The sequence below is a fragment of the Falco rusticolus genome, chromosome 4, assembly GCF_015220075.1.
Source record: "Falco rusticolus isolate bFalRus1 chromosome 4, bFalRus1.pri, whole genome shotgun sequence".
In the NCBI taxonomy this organism is placed as follows: domain Eukaryota; kingdom Metazoa; phylum Chordata; class Aves; order Falconiformes; family Falconidae; genus Falco; species Falco rusticolus.
Window position 1 is genome coordinate 63,309,713 of NC_051190.1, and position 21,547 is coordinate 63,331,259.

Sequence of the window (21,547 nt, forward strand, 5' to 3'; positions counted from 1 at the left end):
GATTACATATTTTCATGATTTAGTAAGAAAATAAAAAAAATCTCCACCCAGACCCCAAAAGCAAATCTCACACCATGATGATCAACATAATGCTATAAACGCTTGCTCTCTAGGAGTCACCTAAAGGGTTCAGACGCCGAACAGGCGTATGTGCAATCCATAATTAATTTCCATACTTTAACTATAATCAAGAACAAAATAGGGAAGCATAGCACAGATCAAAGCAGCATGAATTTATTTAAACACCTGTATGTCTTTCATGTTTAAGTATGCATCTGTTATACACACTCACATGTATGTAAAAACAGGGTTGGCTGTTTTTATAGGTACCCAAAGGCCTTGTTAAGAATCCCCTCAGACCAGCACTGCGTACCTCACTGCTAGGCTTAGTGAATTCATTAAGTTGGCATGACCCAGCCTGCAGTGCTCCTTAGGGTAAAATCAAGCCTACAAGGCTGGATTTTGTGCAAAAGATCTACCAGAGGAAGAGATAGTACACTTTTTTTCATCCACTGTCTTAGTAGTGGAGCATTCATCCAGGATGAATAAAGTAATCATAGTTAAAACATCAGACAGCAGAACAGTTGGGAAGACTCTTCGACTCTGCTCTTGAGATCTGTCCATTTTGACTTTAGATATCGGAGTACTCAATGGGATGAAGCTATTCAAATCTACCAGTGTCTCCAGGTGATCATTGTGTGTTACAGGCTCCACTTTGACAATCCGAGTGATTTTCTATTTGATAGATAGGGTTCACTATTACTGTGCTTGTTTTTACACATCTGCATCACTTACTGTTCTGCTCAAGCCTGAAAACTGGGAGAGGGAACTGTGTTTCACAGTGGGCTCCTGACAAAGGCACTGCAGTGTTCGAGACTCAGAGGTTAACATTTGTCTCATATATACCTGTCTGTGAAATGACATCTAATGTAAGTCACTCATCAAGACTTGTGAGGTCAATGGAGGCAGATAGGCACCTCTCTGAGACACCTACCTTGGGATGAGATGAACTTTTAAATGGATAAACTTAGGCAAGGACAGGTGTGTCCTATCATGTCTTCCCCTCTCTTCCATCACTGGCTTACACTACAGGGAAAAAGTTCACCTCTCAATAGAGAAAGTGAAATCCAGGAAATAGGTCATTGTCTTACATCTCAGGATACATAAAGTGTATTCCTGGTGCCACAGAGCTTCAATATATGACTGTGAGAAATGACATATTTCCCATGATACTACCTGGATATTTCTGTGAGTACGGACCAAAGTGTTTTTAAATGCACCAAGTAAAACCATACTTAAGAAATAAAAAGTTAATGCTGCTTTAGGGTTTTTTTGTTTGTTTTTGTTTTTTAATGAATCTGAAATATAATTTATTGTTATAGGTATTACTTTATAAAAAAATATTCTAATTTTGTTTGAAAATACATCTTTAAAAATTCAATAAAAAGTAGAATTATTTTAAGTGCTCTTCAACAGCAGAACCTAAATTATCTTTCTCTTTCCAATAGTGGTTTAACTGTCAGTTTGGGAAACGAACAGGACTTACATTTTTAAGTTGTATTAAGAGAGCGCTTTCCAAACCAGTGAGTCAAGTTTTCTTGTAAATGTGAATGTAGGGACTGGCAATGCTTCTGAATTTCCTCTTGTGAGAGATATTTTTTAATGGGGATTGCTTGTTACTTTGCTCTTGTCAAAATAAACATTGAAGTGTAAAAGGACAAACTGTCAAGTTTAAAATAAAGAATATAATGATCCATGCATATGCGGTAAACTGTGTGAACAAAAGTGCAGCTGGTGAGAGAAATGATGCAAAATTGATGGTGCCTTTGGAAGCTCCAAGTGAAAAATCTATTAAATATGATCCAAGGTCATAGCTTTCTATGTACAGAGGAAATGATACCAATACAAAAAAAGAACTCTGGCTGCTGTAAAGCACCCTGTATTTAGAATGAATGTGTCTTTAAATAAAAGCTGTTACGACTAATTGCTAGTTAAAAGCCTTTCCTATCTCCATTTTGAGTAACTTTCTCTCATATTACTTAGTGTAAAAAAAAAATTAAAAAAAATCACAATCTGAATCTTCCATTTCTTCTGAAGTTGCCAACCCACCCATTTTGTCCTAGAAAACGATGATTAAATATTCCTAGAATGAAGACTATAGGTTCTTCTATCCTATAAAATCCTCAGTTAATGAAAGACTTGCAAAAGCTAACTTCTTTTTGTGCCTCCCTAGAAGCCTTCCCCCACTTTCAAAAGCCAGGAAATGTAAAGCTCTTCAGTTTCAAAAAAATCTGGATTAAGTGAGGTCAGTATTTTGTCCCCTCGGGGAGTTAGGATAATCTTTTGTTTTAACATACACAAGATTGAGAAATAAATTGTAGTGTAAAAGTATACAGCTAAGCGTGAGGAAGAAAAGCAAGGCTGCAGCAAAGGAGAGCTCTCCGTATACGTGAAATGGGAAGGGGAACACCTCCATATCATTAAGTAAATCTGGAGGCTCATCCAAAAATTCTTAGTGCTTACCCCAAGAGATCCTTTCACTGAAGGATCATTCAAATGAAAAAATGTGGAGATATGATGTTGGGGAAAAAAATAATCTCTAACTTTATGGAAAATAGATTTGGAAATGAGGAACTTAAAAAAACTTTTTTCACTCTTCATGCACTGACTCCTTTTAAAACCAAATTTACTGTGAATGATTCATGGACATTTAAGTCAATTAAATCTATTTGCTGTGGTGAGCAATCCACCATGTACACCTACTGAAAAGCTATTTTCATTCCATGGGTAGCATTAGCAATGTAATTATGGTTAATTCCAGCTAATATCCAGACCTCTTTACCCGCATGACTCCATGATCCCTGCTTCACAGGTAAATAGATCTGGTTTTGTTGGTATTATTTTCAACAAATAAAATGACTAAGATACTCATCAGAAAGAACAACCAGAAGTCACGTAGAAGGCAGTTTGTAATATACTTTTTCTGATGAAACCTCTCTAATGGAAAAATCCTATAGAGATCAATAGGGTTGAAGCCAATTTAAATAGGATTAATTAAACTTCCAAGAACTTTTGCAATCAGAAGCTTCAAGCTCCTTTGTATTATAAATTTATCACTAATTGAGGTTATTTTTAGTATTCAGGAATACTTTTTCCAGGCTGAAACTGTTACATAAGTGTATTGAATAAAAGTGCTGCTTTTAGATCAGAGCAATCAAAATGGTGACTGCAAGTAAGGGTATCTGGTATGAATCAAGTCAGATCTGAAGATGAGCTAGATTTTTTTTACGGGGCTAAATTTTTAGCTCATAGAGTATAGCATCATAATATAAAATTAAAAAAAAAGGATGAGGAATACTAAAAGCTGATATGTCTTAATCAAGATATAGTCTTTGCATAATAAATGAATGCCAATAGTGAAAAATCCAGAAGTCTTTCTACATGCAAAATTGCATTTCAATGTCAAGGAGAATTGTCAGTTAACTAAGTAGCATCAGTTCTTATTTTATATTCTGTAGTATAGAACATGCAATAATGCATATGCTAATTTAAAGAACGTTGTTTAAAAATCTATCTGTAAAATCACCTCCTTTTTCCTTGTTATTAGGAGGGAAAACATTGATTCTTCATGAAATGTTTTAATGAGTACCACATTTCTTTAACATATGATTTAACAGCACTGGATCTATGCTTTTAATGTTTTCTCCATAACACATGAAATAAAAAGCCTTTTGAAAAGACTATGTTAGCCTATTGTGATCTTTGATGAACAGTATTTTCCATACAAGCAGCATGCCTTTGATAACAACATAGGAACCAATAAAAATATTGTATGGGTTAGCTGACTGCAATAGGTCATGAAAATTATATTAGAAAATGTCCCCACATTGGTCTTCATTTCATTTGATTTCATTTATACATCTATTATATTTCAAAGAAAATTAATTATATAGTGATGAAAATCAGGGCTAAAAAAATGCTATAGAAAGTAGTAACTATCTAACAGTCTGTTTGTTATCAACAATTCCACTCTACAGTTTGGACCCTTAGCTTCATGTGAGTATAACTTAAAATTATTCTGGATTTTTACCGTGTAACTTAGCGGTTTTAGTAAAATATATATAGAAGAAACATACTTGCTTCCTAATCAATTTTTCAATTATACTATGTAGATGTCTATTAGCTAGTATGTTAAAAAGTATTAAATTTATTACAGTTTTAAATCAGCAACTAGACCATTTCTATAACTCATAATTCATAAGGTTGTTCCTAAAATATGTAGGTCTGCATGCACTCCTATACACATTTTCTCATTCTGTTTCAAATTTTGTTGTTTACAATCTTTCATGTTTTTTCCTTTGTTTTTCATGTCCATTTGCAAATAATACATACAGTACCAAAGTCTAGCAAACAATGCCAGACTACAGCTATATTGTTTGCATAGAAAAAATGATTTTTTGGTATGTTTTTATTCAGTATAAAATTTATTTTCACTGACACAAAGGGATTTTTACATCAATTTCTCTGACAATGTAAAAAATCTTACATCCTGCTTTTGTAACATTATACTGTATGCTGTTTCAAAAGAGTAAATAAAAGGGTCTGTAAGAAAGGGTGTTGTTATTCTACTGCAATTTTGTAATGGTAGAACAAAAATACTTTGTGTGTTTGAACACATCTGATGCTACTGAAGGACAAATTACCAAAAAAAACCATACTCAAGGTTTCATCTTAACACCCAAAAATGCTTTTTCAAATAAGAAGCAAAATACGTGGCTTCACGGTGCTGTAGAATTAATCACTGTGTAAGCCAGAAATGCTCCAAAACATCTTAGTCACTAAAAAAAATGACTAAATAGTCATAATCAAATAATTAAATGATTAAAAATGGAAGCCTCCTTCCCATTCTCTTTTCCCACCTCTCTCTTCCCAAAACAAACTAACTAAAAATTAACTTGGGAAAAATTCTATCTGGATATGAACAGGATGTTTTATAGCATTAAGTGCTGTTTATGTCAAGATAAACTGGAAAGGCAGAAAGGATAATGAAAGAAGGTATTTCTGCAGAGCTAAAACATGATGAACAAGATAAAGGGAAGCTCACTACACAAGCTGTTGAATTCTTAATCAGTGTGGTTTTGTATACTGCAGTCAGTCTCTGGATGTATGTATGTTATCCATACCATTCAGTAGCATAAGTAGTATTTGTTTTCACGGAAACTGTTGAAGAGCCTCAAACAATTTAAACTCGGCATCAAGGTGAATTATATACCAGGTAAATTGCTCTTATCTAGCCAGTTCTTTCTGCTTTTTGAAATATGTTTTACATTTTCAAAATAAATATATATCAGGTCATGGGCTCACCCATCTAGCAGCTTCCATCCACCACCCAGTAAACCTTTATATACATGCCAGCACTGGGACATATAGTTTGGTTGAAATAGACTTCACAAAATTAGTCATATGTTAGAGTTTGTGGTGAAGTATTTTCACTGAATCAAAGCAAAATACTTAACAGATCAACAGACTGTATTTACATCATCTCTAGACTGATGACCTTATTTTCAGAACTTCTTTTTTTTTTTTTTTAACCTTAATTCCAGATGAGTTAAGCTATTGGTTTTAAAAAAAATCTTTGTGCAAATGACAGAAGTCCACGGTTCTTGGTATCTTCCATTCAAAGTGCATTGCAACTCTCTTCTTAAATGCATTTCACTTTCAGCTTAATATGAACATTAACTGAACTCCTTCTTTCAGATCTTTGCAGCATTAGATGAATCTGAGGATAGCCATAAAGCCTTTCCTTAGATTTATGCTGAATCCCTAACTGTATGGTAGTTAAAAATAGCTACAATCACTTATTTTATTCATTTTATGCTGCATCAATGTATCTCTTAAAGAAAATCACACTTGTGCTTTAATATATAATGAAAAAGTCTTTCTGTTCAACATCTTATCCATAAATATTATCCTTTTAAACTGATAGAGGTCTGCTGTATGGCTGAAGACTCATAACCCTTCTTTTTCACTCATGATCAAGTTACCTTTTATGTACTTGATCTAGTGATATTGCATGGCAATGACAAAGCTGTTTAATATTATTGTTGCAAGATCAGAGCTCAGACCTCTAGAAGAAATTTTCTTATATATGGAGCAGGAGAAAGGGGAAAATAAAAGGCAGTTTTAAGGACCAAATTACATTTCAGGAAGACTTTCTTTTTGTTATCAACCAAACCAACAAATGAAATTTCATGTCTCAGTTCACCAGTTTTTAAAAATGGATTGCTAATATGGATTCCCCTTTTTAGAGTTAGTTTTTGTAAAGCTAGATTTAAACCATCAGCAACATCTTAACTAGATACGTACTTTATAAATTACTGACATCTTAGAGGAGATTTTGATCATGAAAAAAATCTGGCACAGCATTACAGCGAAGACCCTAAGGGGATAATATTTACCTCAAGCAGGACCCAAGAAGTTCAGCTAAGACTTGGATACATAACGCCTTTCACTGTGACAAGTAGTAAGAGACTACTATATGAATTGCTTTGGGGATGTGTTGATTTCTCATCACATATTGAAACCTAGAGAAACCAGCTTCACTGCCTGTTTTCAAGTAAAAAGGGTCTAGCCCGAATATCACAGAGTTTATGCCATTTATTTTTAACTTCAGAAAAATGTATGAGCACTCTCTAAAAGTCAGCATCCTTTGTCAAAACACCCTGTTAACTGAAATCATAAACAGGTGATGATAATTGAGAATTATCATCTGTAAAGAATTGTCTGGGGTATTCACATTACAGATCCCAATTCCCCTTGATTGCAAGCTGCTAGGAAATTATACAGATTTTTTTAAAATTCTTTTTAGCAACAAAATTGTAGCATTGATAGGATGGTGAAGGATACTCAAATCATAACTAAGCAAGTCCAGATTTTTACAATTACCATAAAATAGACAGATTTTCAAGAATGCTTAGAGTCTATTTATGAGTTGAAATACCTTTCCCTTTTAAATAGAAGCTGAGCAGATCTGCAAAAATTGTCTATTTTGTTCTAAGAACACAATACTTATTATTAAAGTGGAAGCTGCTGCTAAGTTGATTTTTTTTTTTTTTTAGTTTAGTTTTGCCTAAGTTTATAAACAATTCCTGTTGACATCTTCCCTTTGGATAGGCATCAAGCTTTGTATTTGTTATGTTCTGAACATATGCATAGACAAATAAAAAGAGGAATTATGATTCATAAACCAGTAAATGCTTCAAAGTCTGTTGGGCATAGAAGGATAATTGACCTCTACTTAAACCCAGGTACATTTTACATTTTATATGGAAACAACACTGAAGGACTAACCAATCAATACAAATGTAATGGATGTGACCAAGACACTGATGTACAAGACCTACAGATGGAAATGATTAAACTGACATCCTGCAAAACCTACTACCTTCTTCCTGCTGTTGGAACTGCAGGTGCAACTAGTGGCAAAAGCTGTCATTGTAAAATGCCATCCTTGACCAAGAATATGTGCAGAGATTATTACTGTCATCTCCCTTTCAGAGACACTAAGGAACAGTGGTGGCCCAGTTAAGATCCTGATCCCTCCTTTAGGAGAGGGGAATTCAGTTCACAGACTTAGTCCTGTGATCTTGAAAAAACATCCAAGTTGGGGACCTCTAGAAGTGCCTAAGGTTCAACTTAAATATGGCCGGTCTCCACTAGAAACTCTATATTCAGCCTGTCTGTCCGTAAAATGGGTGTCCTTTTGTCTATTGACTTACAAGTTCTTTGGAGAAATTCTCCTTTACTGTGTGGCTAGAAGGTACTTGGTATAATATGTTTACCGTATCGGTCAGGGCATTAAATACTACAGCTATACAAATTGTCTTGCAAACTGGAAAACATACAGGACATTACTCTTCTAAGTAAACTTCTTAACAGTTACCAATGTCATACAGCTCAAATACAGCTCAAACTGATCATATGCACCATATGCAAATTGACCAAATTGCATCCATATGCAATGTGAAATCCTGCTGATTAGTTTGCAATTAGTTACAAAGACAGACCTTGAAAAATGGCAACTATTGTTCTCATAGATTAAATGAAGAACTATCTATATTGTAAAATTATTCAATAATCAAAATAAAATGAACACACATCTATCAGAGATGTGAGATTGTTATTGTTCCCTATGGGGTTATTTGTGGATGGTGGAAGTTGAAGGGACTTCATAATAATAAGTCTCACCCCATGTTGAGTGCCAAAAAGGACTGTTGTGTTTTAACTCTGGCCAGCAGCAAATCTGAGAAAACGCGTGGGTTGAGATAAAGACGGTTTGAAAGGTGAAGTAGAAGCTACATGTGCCAGCCAAGCAAAACAAGGAATTCACCCACCGCTTCCCACAGGCAGGAGGTGTTCAGCCATCCCCAGGACAGCCAGGCTCCATCACGCGTAACGGTGACTTGGGAAAATGAACAACTGTAACTCCAAATATCCCCCCTTGCTCTTTCTTCCCCCAGGTTTTATTGCTGACCGTGAAGACATATGGTATGGAATATCCCTTTGGTCAGGTGGGGTCAGCTGTCCCAGCTGTGCCCCCTTCCAGCTTCTTGTGCCCCCCCAGCCTCCTTGCTGGTGGGGTGGGGTGAGGAACAGAGAAGGCCGTCATGCTGTCTAAGCACTGCTCAGCAACAGCTAAAAATCCCTGTGTTATCAATACTGTTTTGGTCACCAATCCAAAGCATTGCACCATGCAAGCTGCTATGAAGAAAATTAACTCTATCCCTGCCAGACCGAGTACAAGTTTTTAACCCTCTTGTTCAAAAAGAGGCCGAAGCATTAGTTCCTTTGTTGAAGTCTGGTATGCAGCTGTGGTTTCATTGAAGAAAATTAATATTAAATTATTAATGTGTGCATAATAAAATACATTTTTCCAAGTTTCTTTTTCTTTTGTTGAAATGACCCTAGAATGACCATGGAGATATTCTACTTTAATTTGAAATTTATTTGCCCAGATGACTGATTTCTGAAAAAAAGCAGACTTGGACTATTTGCAGACAGTTTGTACATAAGCTGTCTCATAGACTGGACAACTTTGCTGACATAAACCAGTTTTTATTTTCATACTTTCTTACAGCATCTTCAGCTTGCATTAAAGAATGCAGTAAAGAAATGAGAAAGAGAAGGAATTGCAGGACAAGTCAATGGCCCGTAGTCAAACCACAACCCATTAATTGACAATTCTGGGAGAAGAAAATTCTTCTTGGCATTGCATGAACTAAAGTGTTTTGCATAGTTACAACTTTTTCTCAAAATATTGTGAAGTTATATTTTGGGGTAATGGCTTTTTACTGATTCATTTTGAACAGACACCAGAGAAGAATAAATAATGAGATTGTTTAGCATGAGAATTAGGAGAGTTATTAACCAAAAATATAGAAAGCATATGAAAATGATATGGCTCTAGACAAAAGGGGCAGTGGACATTCAGCACATAAAGGTTGACATTATTGGCAAATCATACAGTAGAGAGTTGAATAAAGTTTTATTGTCTGACAGTGATGCAAGTGGTTTGATTCAATAGAGATATCTGTAATGTGCCTTGTACATACTACTCACAGTAGACTCCTTTCATAGTTACTACTATTAATTTAGTGACATTCAGCTTGCAGGGCCCCTCACTCTGGGTGCTGAAATGTAGGTGTCTGCATGTGTGCTGGATATGCAATTCAGTGATTAGTACCTGGAGTGCTGTTCGGCAGACCAGATATAATTGCCTGCCTCAGAGTCAGAATGGCTCATTAGGCACCATAGACTCATTGACTGCATCGACTAGGTGTCCAGTGCCTAACAGCAGCTTGGACTTTTTGCTCACTTGTAGAGAGACCTAAATTCATGTGCATTAAGTGAAGAGAGTTCCACGTATGACATCTAAGGCACGACTTTCTTCCTAAAGAAAACATTGAAACAGGTCTAGCAAAGCAATGCTCCGAAGTGCCTGATTTTCTGTTTTGACTCTAAAGTTAGTCTAGGTGATGGTTAGCTCAGTTGACCAGAGCTGTGAGACTGATGATTAGCCTGAACTTTAAATTGAGATTCTTAAACCATTTCTTGTTTTTTTCCAACTTTTCATACCCATCTAACTATGTTTTTGTGTGGGGGCAGTTCAATTTCTGATTCGTATACTCCACAAGAGGTTGAAATCGTTCAGATAAAGTCTACTTTTGGTCTCCAGGGTAACAGCGATTTCCCAAAATGGCTATGTGACATTCTTAATGAGTATATCAAACCATTGGTCATGTTTCATATTATGTATGGTATGCCGCTAAGCAGAACACACAAAAAAAGCAATCTGAAATAATTTCAGTCTCCTGTGAAGCAGATGTGTGTTTTTTTAATACCAAACCCCATTCTTAAATCTGTGCACTGTTATGATTAGCTTGAAGTATCTGTTGAAAAAGAAGGATACTGTATATGTAATGCTTTTATAATTGAGAAATTTTCCACTGTATATAAAATTGCCAAACACCACTTCCCTCATGGTTCCGTCCCATATTGTTTGTCGAATATTCCTAACAGTTCAGATAATATTTTAACTAATACACTGTGATTTTCACTCTTCTCGGCTTTGTGCATTAAAAAAGTCTAAGTATCGCTAAAGATACCTCTAAAATGTATTTTAAAATCTTTTATGCCCTGCAAAAGACTGTTTCATCTGCAGGAATCTTGTGATTAGATCCTTAGATTAGGTTAAGAGCCAGAACCAAAGTATTTCTCCTGCTGGGCACTGCAGCAAGGTACTGCCCTTAATGTGCACACAGGATTGATCTTTGCGGGCCACAGTGGCGGTACAACAGAAAATATAGTCTAGATGGGAGACAGTCTGTTGAAAAATGACGCGGTACAGCTGTAGCTCTACATGAAACTAGCGGCTTTAGAGAACAGCGGTTACCTTTAAGGTGACCACAGTTTAGTTTAATCTGTTCTGAAAGGAAATATATTCTTGTGTTCTCCTGCGGAAATTGTGTAACGGTGGGGGTGAGTGGATACATGCACATACTCACACACATGCGCACAGTCACTGCATCCAGCAACGGAAATGTAGACCAGCCTTCATACCGTCACAATGAATCGTGGTGTAACATACAGAAGTCATAGATCAGCTGTAGTTTAATGTCAATATTATTAAAACCATTGCATTTTTAATTGCTTAGGCTTTCTAAAACGTGAATTTAAACACATTATTACTTCACTTTTCTACTGCTAAGTTCTATTACTATTGCTCTATTTGTTCAATTATACACTTGGAACATTTATAATAAGTAGGTTTGCTCTTTTTTTATTTTATTTTTTAATTGTACTACAGGAGAATTTCAAAGATACTATGGAAAATCAAGTGTGACTATATCTGTAAAGCGTGTAAAGCATACCCAGCCATAGCTAGGAAATGACAGCCGTTCCATTCAGTCCCTTGTTGATCTCAAAGTTGGTTATTGTAGTTACACTTCAGCACCAGAGTTTATACAAGAAAAAAGAAAAACCTTTCCAGACTGGAATGTCAGATTCATTGCTCACAAAAGGACAGATAATATCTGATTACAGAGGATAAGAATCAACTTCAGAAACTGATGGATGTCCCATTGTCACAACATGTGGACGGTCCATTGTCACAATGTATGTATAAGAACAGAAAGAAGATCCACAAATGGAGAATAGGTATGCTACCACATTCCTACTGAAGCAAATTAAACAGACAAGACATGAGAAAAGGCATTCATACAGTTTAACAAAACTGCTTAAAGAGTTTAAGCCAACTGACCTGTTTATAAGGAAAATGTCACATTCTTCTGATTAAGTTTTTGCAAAAAGAACAATAGTTACAATTCACGGATTACATTCTTCCAGGTTCAAATCTGCTGACATCAGTGGAATTATGTTACATTTAACTCTTTACATTAATTATGATCTAAGTAGTAAACCACAATTTTCAGTAAGCTATACTACAATAATTTATCAAATTACAATCCTATAAAAAACTGTAATGCTTATTTATATACAGGGAGAGCATCATATTTGTTTAAACTCTGATCTCCCAGGGGGAGAAAAAAGTTTGCTTGAGAAACTCAGTTCACGTTGTGCTATTGTCTTATTTTGAATTATTCAAATGCTGCAACACATTTTTAATACAGTTCATTAATTTTCAAAGTCTGCAGGTTAGAAGGCAGCAAATTTTTATAATCACACATGTAACATTATTAGAATTTTTTACTTTTGCTGATTTCAGCATGCTTGAAGCCACACAAACAGCCCTAAGCAAAATGTGTACGATCTAGCAGAAAAAGGACAAATGATTATTTTTTCCAACTCTGAATTTTCTGTTTCTGTAGCCGGAGCTTGAATGATTAATGTTAACACATTTTTTTTGTCTTGTAGCTTTAACATAAAGTCAGAATTAACAATTTATGTGTAACTCAGGACTGATCTAAGAAATTTCCCCATTTAAAATATGAAGCAATTCAGTCACAGAGCACTGAAGTCACTATTTCACAGGTAAAGTTATAATACTTAATAGATTTTCTTTTAAAAAAGGTATAAAAACTACATTTTAAAGTACATGGGATAACTTAGTCATTCTATCACAAGTTCTTTAAGCATGTCTACCACTTCCATAATTGCTTTAACGAGCTTAGAAAACCTGGTACATATTCCTGATTCGATGTGGTTTTAGGGTATGTATGCCAATGTGGTTTCTGAAGAATAATGGGAAGTTCTCAAACTAAAAATGCCCAAGCTGGCTGCATTCTTCTTGGTATGAATATGGTGAGGGACCAGGGCTGAGACACAGAAGCTGCTTTAATCCCTGCAACATGCAGGGGCCAGTCATACTGAGCTTTCTGCATTTGTATGGATAGGAAGACCCAGGGATCATCTGGAGATCTCCCTGTGAATGCATTTGGAGGGGAGCCAGCTGTCCCACAGCTCCAGAGGTTCATCCTGGGGGTTAGTGATGCTGTTATGAAAACCTCTGCTGACTGTTCTCTCCTACCCAAGGTAGCTTCTGTAGGCTTCGAGAAACTTCGGTGGGATCGTTGCTGCCTTCCTAAAGGGTCTAAGAACAGGATAAACATAAAGGGTATAGAACAGAAAGGCTGCTGGCTCTTTCTGACCTGATTGAAGGTCTTGTTCTGTGCCTCCCAGGCAGCTGCTGGGCAGGCTGGATGTCTTCACAGCAGTGTGACCCTGGGAATGCCTGACTGAAGGCTGATCTGGTATGATGGTTTCACAACAACAACTCCTGTCTTTGTGCTTTGATTGGTCTCTGCAGATATTTACCAAAACATATTTATGTTCGTCCAACTAGCTAGCTGCATACCTAGAGATATACCAAAGGTAGTAGAGTATGTGATAGCTGGATGCTACAGAAACTTGCGAGGAAAATAAAGGGCAAATCTTTAGCAGTTGTCATTCAATATTTGAGAAGAGTGAGAGCAAGAAACTGCTTTGCTGCAAGAGAAATGCTTCTCTTGGTGGTCTCTAATGCTGGCAACTGAGCAACTGACTGTAGCATCCACCCCACCACAACCATCGGGATAAGCGCACTGGCCTTGGGAATCAAAAGAGCTGGGGAAGGATGACCATAACACCACGAAAAAGGAGTAGAACTTTAAAAGGGTGTTTATTACGTTACTGCATTATCATTCTTTCTTTTTCGGTAACAATTAGATCTAGACAAATAGTGATCAGACTCTTAAGGTATCAGTTATAATAAATAGATTCTGGAATTCAGATGTAGGTATGCTTCCTCTTTGACCATAAACAGGATTTTCAATTTTCAGCCTAACACGTCGCAAAATATCCTTTTTTTTTAGTTTAATTGCACATTAAAACCTTTTCAGTCATTACTGTAATTCCCAGAATGCGGTACCCATTGACTATTTTTTCACCATTTACCTTGGTTTCTATATCATATCACATCACAAAAATAAGTATTTCAGATAGGATGCTTTCTCTGCCCTCACCATGGAAACATTTCCAGAGTTAACATCACTGCAGGAACATTGATGGTCATTTAAAGAAATATATGAGACAGATACACAAAAGTAAGTATGCTATTCTGCTTCAGGCTGGTGTACCAAATGCTGTTGAACACTATCCAAATTCATATTTCTGCACTTTAATGTCATTAATAAGACAAAGGGCAAAATAGTTATCAATTTTTTATGGAAAAACTTTTGGAGAAGAAGTCATCAAAGATTCCACTGAGAACTTAAATTTTGTTGCTGATGTTACAGTAGATAATATGATGCTAGTCACAAGAGAAATATCATCACGCACTATGCTTGAGACCTTGAGCTTGCAGCAGGACTAGGGGAATGGCTCCAGATCCTCATTAATGGGTTGCAATTGCAATAGGCTATTGATACCTGAAATTCCTTTAGTTGCTTGCCAGCATGCCCAGCCTGAAGGAGAGAAGCTCAGATCTGAATCTGCAGAGGAAAATCTTTCCCTGCTTGAACAAGGTTCTTTGTAGAAAGCTCTTAGCATTTTCACTTTTTATACAGATTTTTGGGTTTTGTTTTGCTTGTGGCTAAAAGCGCTGCTCAGTTGGGATTACTTCTTATTCGGCTTGTTAAAAACTACAGTGAACATTCAGAAAGGGCATCCAAACTCTCAATTAAGAGAAAAGCATTTCCCCAGGCTGTTTTGGGGTTTGGATATTTTTTTCCAGTCTCACATAACAGATCCATAGTCATCTTTATTGCAAGACAGAGAGGAAATCATTCAACTTTTTATTACTGGTTTTTTGTGGATGGAATTATCTATGCACTTTGCAGTTTATGTCGTGTATTCATTTCTCTGATGAGTATGTAAAGCATGTAGGATTTTAGTCTTATAAATGATTTAATTTTTCTTTTAGTTATACTTTTCCAATAAAACCAGAAATTAACTTTGTTGATGAAGAGATCTTTAATGCAAAACACATGAAAGAGTATCATGTGAATCTTTTCATGGTCAGCACAAAAGCTTATTTATTAGCTGTTTTTCAGCACTCATGATTAGACTTGATGTATTTTAAAAGACAGTACCCCCTTTTTGAGGGATTATGCTTTTGATATGTGGTCTTATGGCTAGCAGTAGAGCTTCTGTTGTTACACTGATCTGCTCATCAAGTATAAATTATCTGTTAAGTTTGAGAGACTCAGAGCAAAAAGAAGGGAAGATACTAGATACTAAGCATATGTGAGTCTATGAGGTTATTTGATCACTCAGCTAAGGCTGGTAAGGCTACCGTACCTTTAGATAAAATCCAAACTTTATTGTCTATCATAACTTTCCAACTCAGATTTATTGTTGTGACCTATCTATTCCCTGAGGTACACAGTGGTTCAGTTCAAGACACAGAAGACAGTTAGACTTTAATTTATACTATATTCTATATTAAACCCAAGCAAAACAGATAAGGATTAAGATAAATTAGATATGGTGGAGCTACATAATAATTCTCTAGCAGTAACTTTCATATCAGCTTCATTCAGTTTATGAATCAAAATGATATTTTATCAGGGACAGAATCTATAATCTAGAAAGCAGCAGGTGCTCTTTGGGCCTTGACACATCCTCACAAACCATCCCCAGGAATAATGAGTCTGAGATCAGAAGGGAGCATGCAGGTTTTTTCAAGACATCCTGAAATAAAAATCATAACTTTTCTTTCCAGAGATCAGATGTCAAAAGGTGCTGCCAGAAGAAAAATTCTGCCTTAATTAGAAAGTTAATCAAATATACTTTGTGGTATTAGTATTACTTGACATTTACACAGTGTGTTTAATTTCTGATTGTCCAATTATATTTACAATATTAATTAAATCAATCTCAACTTTTACTGTTAGTGATCCATTTTATTGAATGGTACAACAAGGTACAGAATATTGCTACACATATAGAAAACAAAGTCTAATTCTTGATTTTCTAATCACATCTGTCATTTCACTAAATAATGAAAGACAGCATCAGTAGCATGTGACTTTTCAATCACCTATAGCTCCAGGCATAGCCATTTAATAAAGCTAACTTTTATTCACTACTTTTTCCTAATGACATAACAGTAGTGATAACACTGTGATTATCTTGGATTCATCTTGAATCTCTTCAACTAAAGTGACTTCTGGAGGCTTATTTCTGAATGATTGCAGTCTGACTGAGGCTTGTTCTCCTAATGTAATGGTTCTACTTAATTGTTTGGTTTTTCTTCTGAGTTGGTTCTTTATTATTTGTACAAAAGCATAAGAAAGGGGGGAAAAAAAAAAGAAAGAAAAAAAAAAGAAAAGAAGCCCTACATAGATTACAAACTATCTGCCAAAACCTTTTATTGGAGCATCTCTTTTTTATAACTCAAAACCACTCTGGAAGAGTATTGGAGTGTTTGTCATCTAAATAGTTGTCCTTGTTTTAATCTTCCCAGACTAGTGAAGTAAAGCAATCTGCTGAAGCACGTTTCTTTAGGAGGAAATTTGCTAGGTAATAACAGATGGGTTTCTTTGACTCAGTAGATTAGTCTTTCAGTGCAGAGAATAGGAACATCCTAGAGCATTATATTCCTGTTTCTTTGAGGTTGTGTCATGTGTGTTCAGAACTACAGTTAAGTCACAGTATGTGCTTCATCGATTAACCATGAAAAGAGTAATGCATGTGGCATCAATCCCTGCAGAGCTACTCTAAAATCCCTTGGGGTCTCCAGAGGGCCACTACTTCTTTTCCACTTAAAACCAACTGCTCAGTCACCACTCTTAAACAGCCAATTAAGAGCTGGCTTGTAAGGCAAGGCATGAAAAGAAAATCTTTTTCCAAGATTAACACACAGTTTAGGATCTAGTTCTAATGTGATATCAGCAACTAGAAGGTAAATATAGCTGCGGTAGTTTACATCATAGCTCAGGTTTGCCTTTTCAAATACATTTTTCATTTAACTCTAATTTGGCTCTGGTGTCTGAGAGGGCATCTGATTTTGACAGTTTGTGGTGTGGCTCACCTTTGGAGCAATGTGCAAGAAGTTCAGAGAGCGCCACTAATTCATATTAGGGTGGGAGAAAAATTATGGGAGGAAAACACTGCTCCACAGGAGTTTTCTACAAGGTATCTCATTGGCAGGTTCTTTTCAAAAGAGTGGGCTGGAGATGAAAGAATAACAAGTTCCCATGATCTGTTGAGTCCCAATAGCTCTCCAGTAGCATCCTGGGAAGTGTTGAAGGCATTCAACGTCAATGTGGGACAGCCACTTTCAAATCTGTCCTCATGGTTAGACAATGAAACCAAATGAACAACCTGCTTACATTTTGGTTGTACATCCCATCACAGGTAAAAAAAAAAATCTCAGAAACAAAAATCTGCACCTGACAGTCTTGAAAAAATGAGGACACTTGCACTGGTGGCTGAGAGGGGTAAATCCCTGTTAAGGTGTTGAGTAATCTTAGAAGTTTTAGAAGTGCAGCTGGGAAGCTGAGCAGGTAAGACCACCATGGTCCCTAAAAATTTGCTTTTCAGGAAACTGTTCACTTAAGCCACAAAGTCAAAGACCACACTGGATGAAATCACCAGCTGCTGTATTTCCTTCACCAGTTTAGGATAGGGTAGGGTAGGGTAGGGTAGGATAGGGTAGGATAGAATGGAATAGAATAGAATGGAATAGAATAGAATGGAATAGAATAGAATAGAATAGAATAGAATAGAATAGAATAGAATAGAATAGAATAGAATAGAATAGAATAGAATAGAATAGAATAGAATAGAATAGAATAGAATAGAATAGAATATATTTTAATTACTTTGATGGAAGTTTTCTGTCCACCCACGGTGCAGCTACTTGGCTACTATGGAAGGAATTTACCCAGGGAAGTGAAAGTCAGAAGTTGTTTGGAGTTGACAGGAGAGGTAACATTGTGTTTGGAAACCAGAAAAGATAGGTTAAAGGAGCTTTGCATGTAGGTTTGCATGAGCAGTTTATGTGAAATCTTCTCTTGCCCGTAGTAAAAATACTCAACATAAGTAAAATATAAACAAGCAAACTACAGACAAGGCAAATCCAGGAACGACTTTTTATAGTAGGTGTTTTTGTTGTGATAATTAAGCTTGGAGCTACAGTTTCAATGCATTTCTTACTACCTAATAAAATAAAATAAAATGGAAATTATTTTTTTTAATTGCAGAATCACTGAACATGCAACATGTAATTCACTGAACAAAGCTAGAAATTTTCTCTTGCAATGAAACTCTTTGACACTGTGGAAGGGAAAATTTTTTGTTTCTTGATTTGCTCTCAATCTGTCTGGGAAAACATGGTGTAATTCCTTTTCAGGATAGCTACTGGGACATCCTAGAACTATTACTAAGGATGTTGTAAATGTGACCAGCACATTGTCAGGCAAAATTTCCTTACAGTTTTTATTAGTAGTGCTAAAACATGGGGATGGCTGTAGATTTGGGTTCACATTATGTTTGTGACATACATTTCTGAAGCAAGCCTCTTAAATCTAGACAGGATTATAACACCATTAATTGCCCACCTGGATCCTGAGCCAATGCCTGATGGAATAAAGAGGGTTATTCTTGCTTATTATCTCATTACAGCAATATGGGTAAATGAGGATCCTGAGCCAATGTCTGATGGAATAAAGAGGGTTATTCTTGCTTATTATCTCATTACAGCAATATGGGTAAATGAGGTTTTGGGTAAAAGGAGTAAGACAGCATGGTATGGGAGAGGCCAGGTATGGGAGAGGCCAGATAGTGATGTCCTGCAGGCATCCCTGGGTGTAAATTACTGCAAAATATGAAACACAATCATTTACTGCTGGAACAACAGGGTGGTGTGCATACTCTATATTCAGCTCTGTCATCTTGACCCAATCAAACTTTTTTTTTTTTTCCTGTACCTCAGCTTTCTTTCATCGATTCTTCCCACATGCATGGATAACTTTATAACTGGTATTTTGGGGAGTTTCAAATATGGTGTTATAATAAGGTTGTGGAGGAATCTAGACAGGTCATACAAATAGGTGATTTTTTTTGTCAGAGGGAAACAATAATATCTGCATTACTTATAAACCTAATGTCTCCTCCTGACGTGTACGATATATATATAATATAAACAGAGTATATATTTTCATTTTGATATGTTAATCATCTGTCTCTCCCATGGATCTGAACTGGAGGTCAACATGTGGAGTGACTTTGCAACAGATCTTTATAGTTTAGAGGATAACTGAGGAAAGTAAAATGTCTGAGTGAAATCAGGTTTGCAGTCACCAATATGAGAGTCAGAAAATTAGCAGTGTTGGATGAAGAGGTTTAGAGAAAAACTCTGTTTCACCATTTCATTGTGAGACAGAAAAGAGACATTTTGTTGTAACATGATGTCAAATTCTACCAGCATCCTATTTGCTTCTCTTACCTAAAAAGTTAAACTAGATTTTTCTTTATCATCTTGTCACTCCCAAATTTTCTATGAAAATTGGTGACATTTTTGAATATGCATAGTATGTGACTAAAACTGCTTCATGAGAGGCTACGTAGTTTATCATACAGCTATTACATACATAATATGTAGGTTATATTCAGTGGCATACAGCTGGTTGTACAGAAGTCAGCTGGGGTTTGAGAAAAAGCAACCTTGATGACTTGTCTACCCAAATCATGATGAGATCTTGGATGTAACTCCTTCATTACCGTACATAAGACCCTGAATGTTGCCTGGGTCCATGAACTGCATATGTTCCATAGCAAGAACTTTATTTCCTATAATTTGTAAAAAAGGAGAGGGTTTCTCCACAACAGTGTACGTACAGGATAGGAAGTGGATAAATTGGGAGACTGGACAGTATACAGAATCCTTTTTTTTCCTACTGATAAAGTGTCACAGAAATAGCATGGAAGTCTCTACTTGTTTTAAGCAAGTGCTTAGCTCAGTTTCTATATTCCTAAACGCACAGCAAATTGACTGGACTTCAGACAAATCCCCAAGGTGTTAGCACTGATCACATTCCGGAGAGACTGTGTGGGTGACAAATTCCTTAGAGGCAAAAGTAAAACAAGAAAGACCGTAGCAAAGCAAAGCCCTAGAAACTGGTTTGCTTCTTCCTTCTCCCCCTCATGCCCTACCTCCACATCTGTGCATTCATGAGCAAACGTGGGATAAATTATTTGCAAAAACAAGCAAGAGGAAAGTTCCTTTGAAATGTATACCAAGGTTTGAAGGTATTGGTACAGTAAATCTATGGTTTATTAAACAAATAAAACTATTAAAATACAATAAATAGGTTCCAAATCCTGGAAATATTTATGCATATGTTGAATGCCAAAGGACTGACTATGCATGAGCTTGAAGTTTAGCATATCCTTAAGTATTTCCAGTCTTGATCCTTGAGTCATTTTGCTGGCTGCTATTTCAAATACCTCACAATATTTGATGTTGACATAATGTTATATGAACTTATTTAAAAAGCTGAAAATAATTTGAATACATGAATTAATACTTCCTTAGAAAAATAAACAAGTGACAGGTAAGTGTAAAGAGCTTAAAGGGCAAGTTACTTATTTTAAAGGAAATTATGACATTTAAAATGCAATTTGCTTTTTTTCATCAAATTTTAAGGCATTTAATACCCACATATTAAATCTCTTTGCTAATGACTTACCAGCTTTAAATACTTTACAGTAATGTCTTATATAATTTGAAGTGGTTATTTTCCATACTTCATTACTTTCCCCCAAATGATCATTGATTTGATAATTAGTTGATATTTTAAAGCCTGAAGACGTGATGTCCTTGAAAATGTTTTAAGTGTCTTGTTCAGGGCAAAAATAAATTATCATCTTTGAAATGCCATTCACTAGTAATTTTAGTGGGCTTCTTTTTAGTCTATAACAGATTGAAAGAACCTTTCATTTTATATTAATTAGTAGTTTGTGGCAAGATACTCAGAAATCAACATATTGCACCAAAATTTCATGCAGTAAGATATTTCCCTGTACTCAGCAGGTAGTTATATCTTTGATCAAAGCCCATATTTCACTTGATGTAAAAGGACTTCCAATTTTCACTGTGTCATTTCTGTTCCACATAACAAATTAACACACTGTATAACTTTTGTCCCCTTCCCAGCAGGCAGGATGCATTAATACAAGTTTTCTCAACCTCTTACTGAGTTTTTTAAGGTTGTTTTATAGATATTTAGACCAGACTCTAGGAATACATCTGACCTCTTTGGAGAAATACTCCTTGAAGAACAAAACCTACTATACTATATAGTATATATACTGTATAGCTGGAGGCCTCTTTCCTTTGAAATAATCTTATTGTTGTCAATGGAATTAAATACACATCTTGCCAACCTTTTAAGTTGTATATATAAACCTATAGACTTGAGGACTAAACTGAGATTAAGATCTTATTCAGCAAGATTAAAAGTGGCAAAAGACCCTTGATGTGCTAATATTTTTAACAAAAGACTAAAAGAAGGAGCCAAGGCAAGTAGTAGTGAATAATTTTATT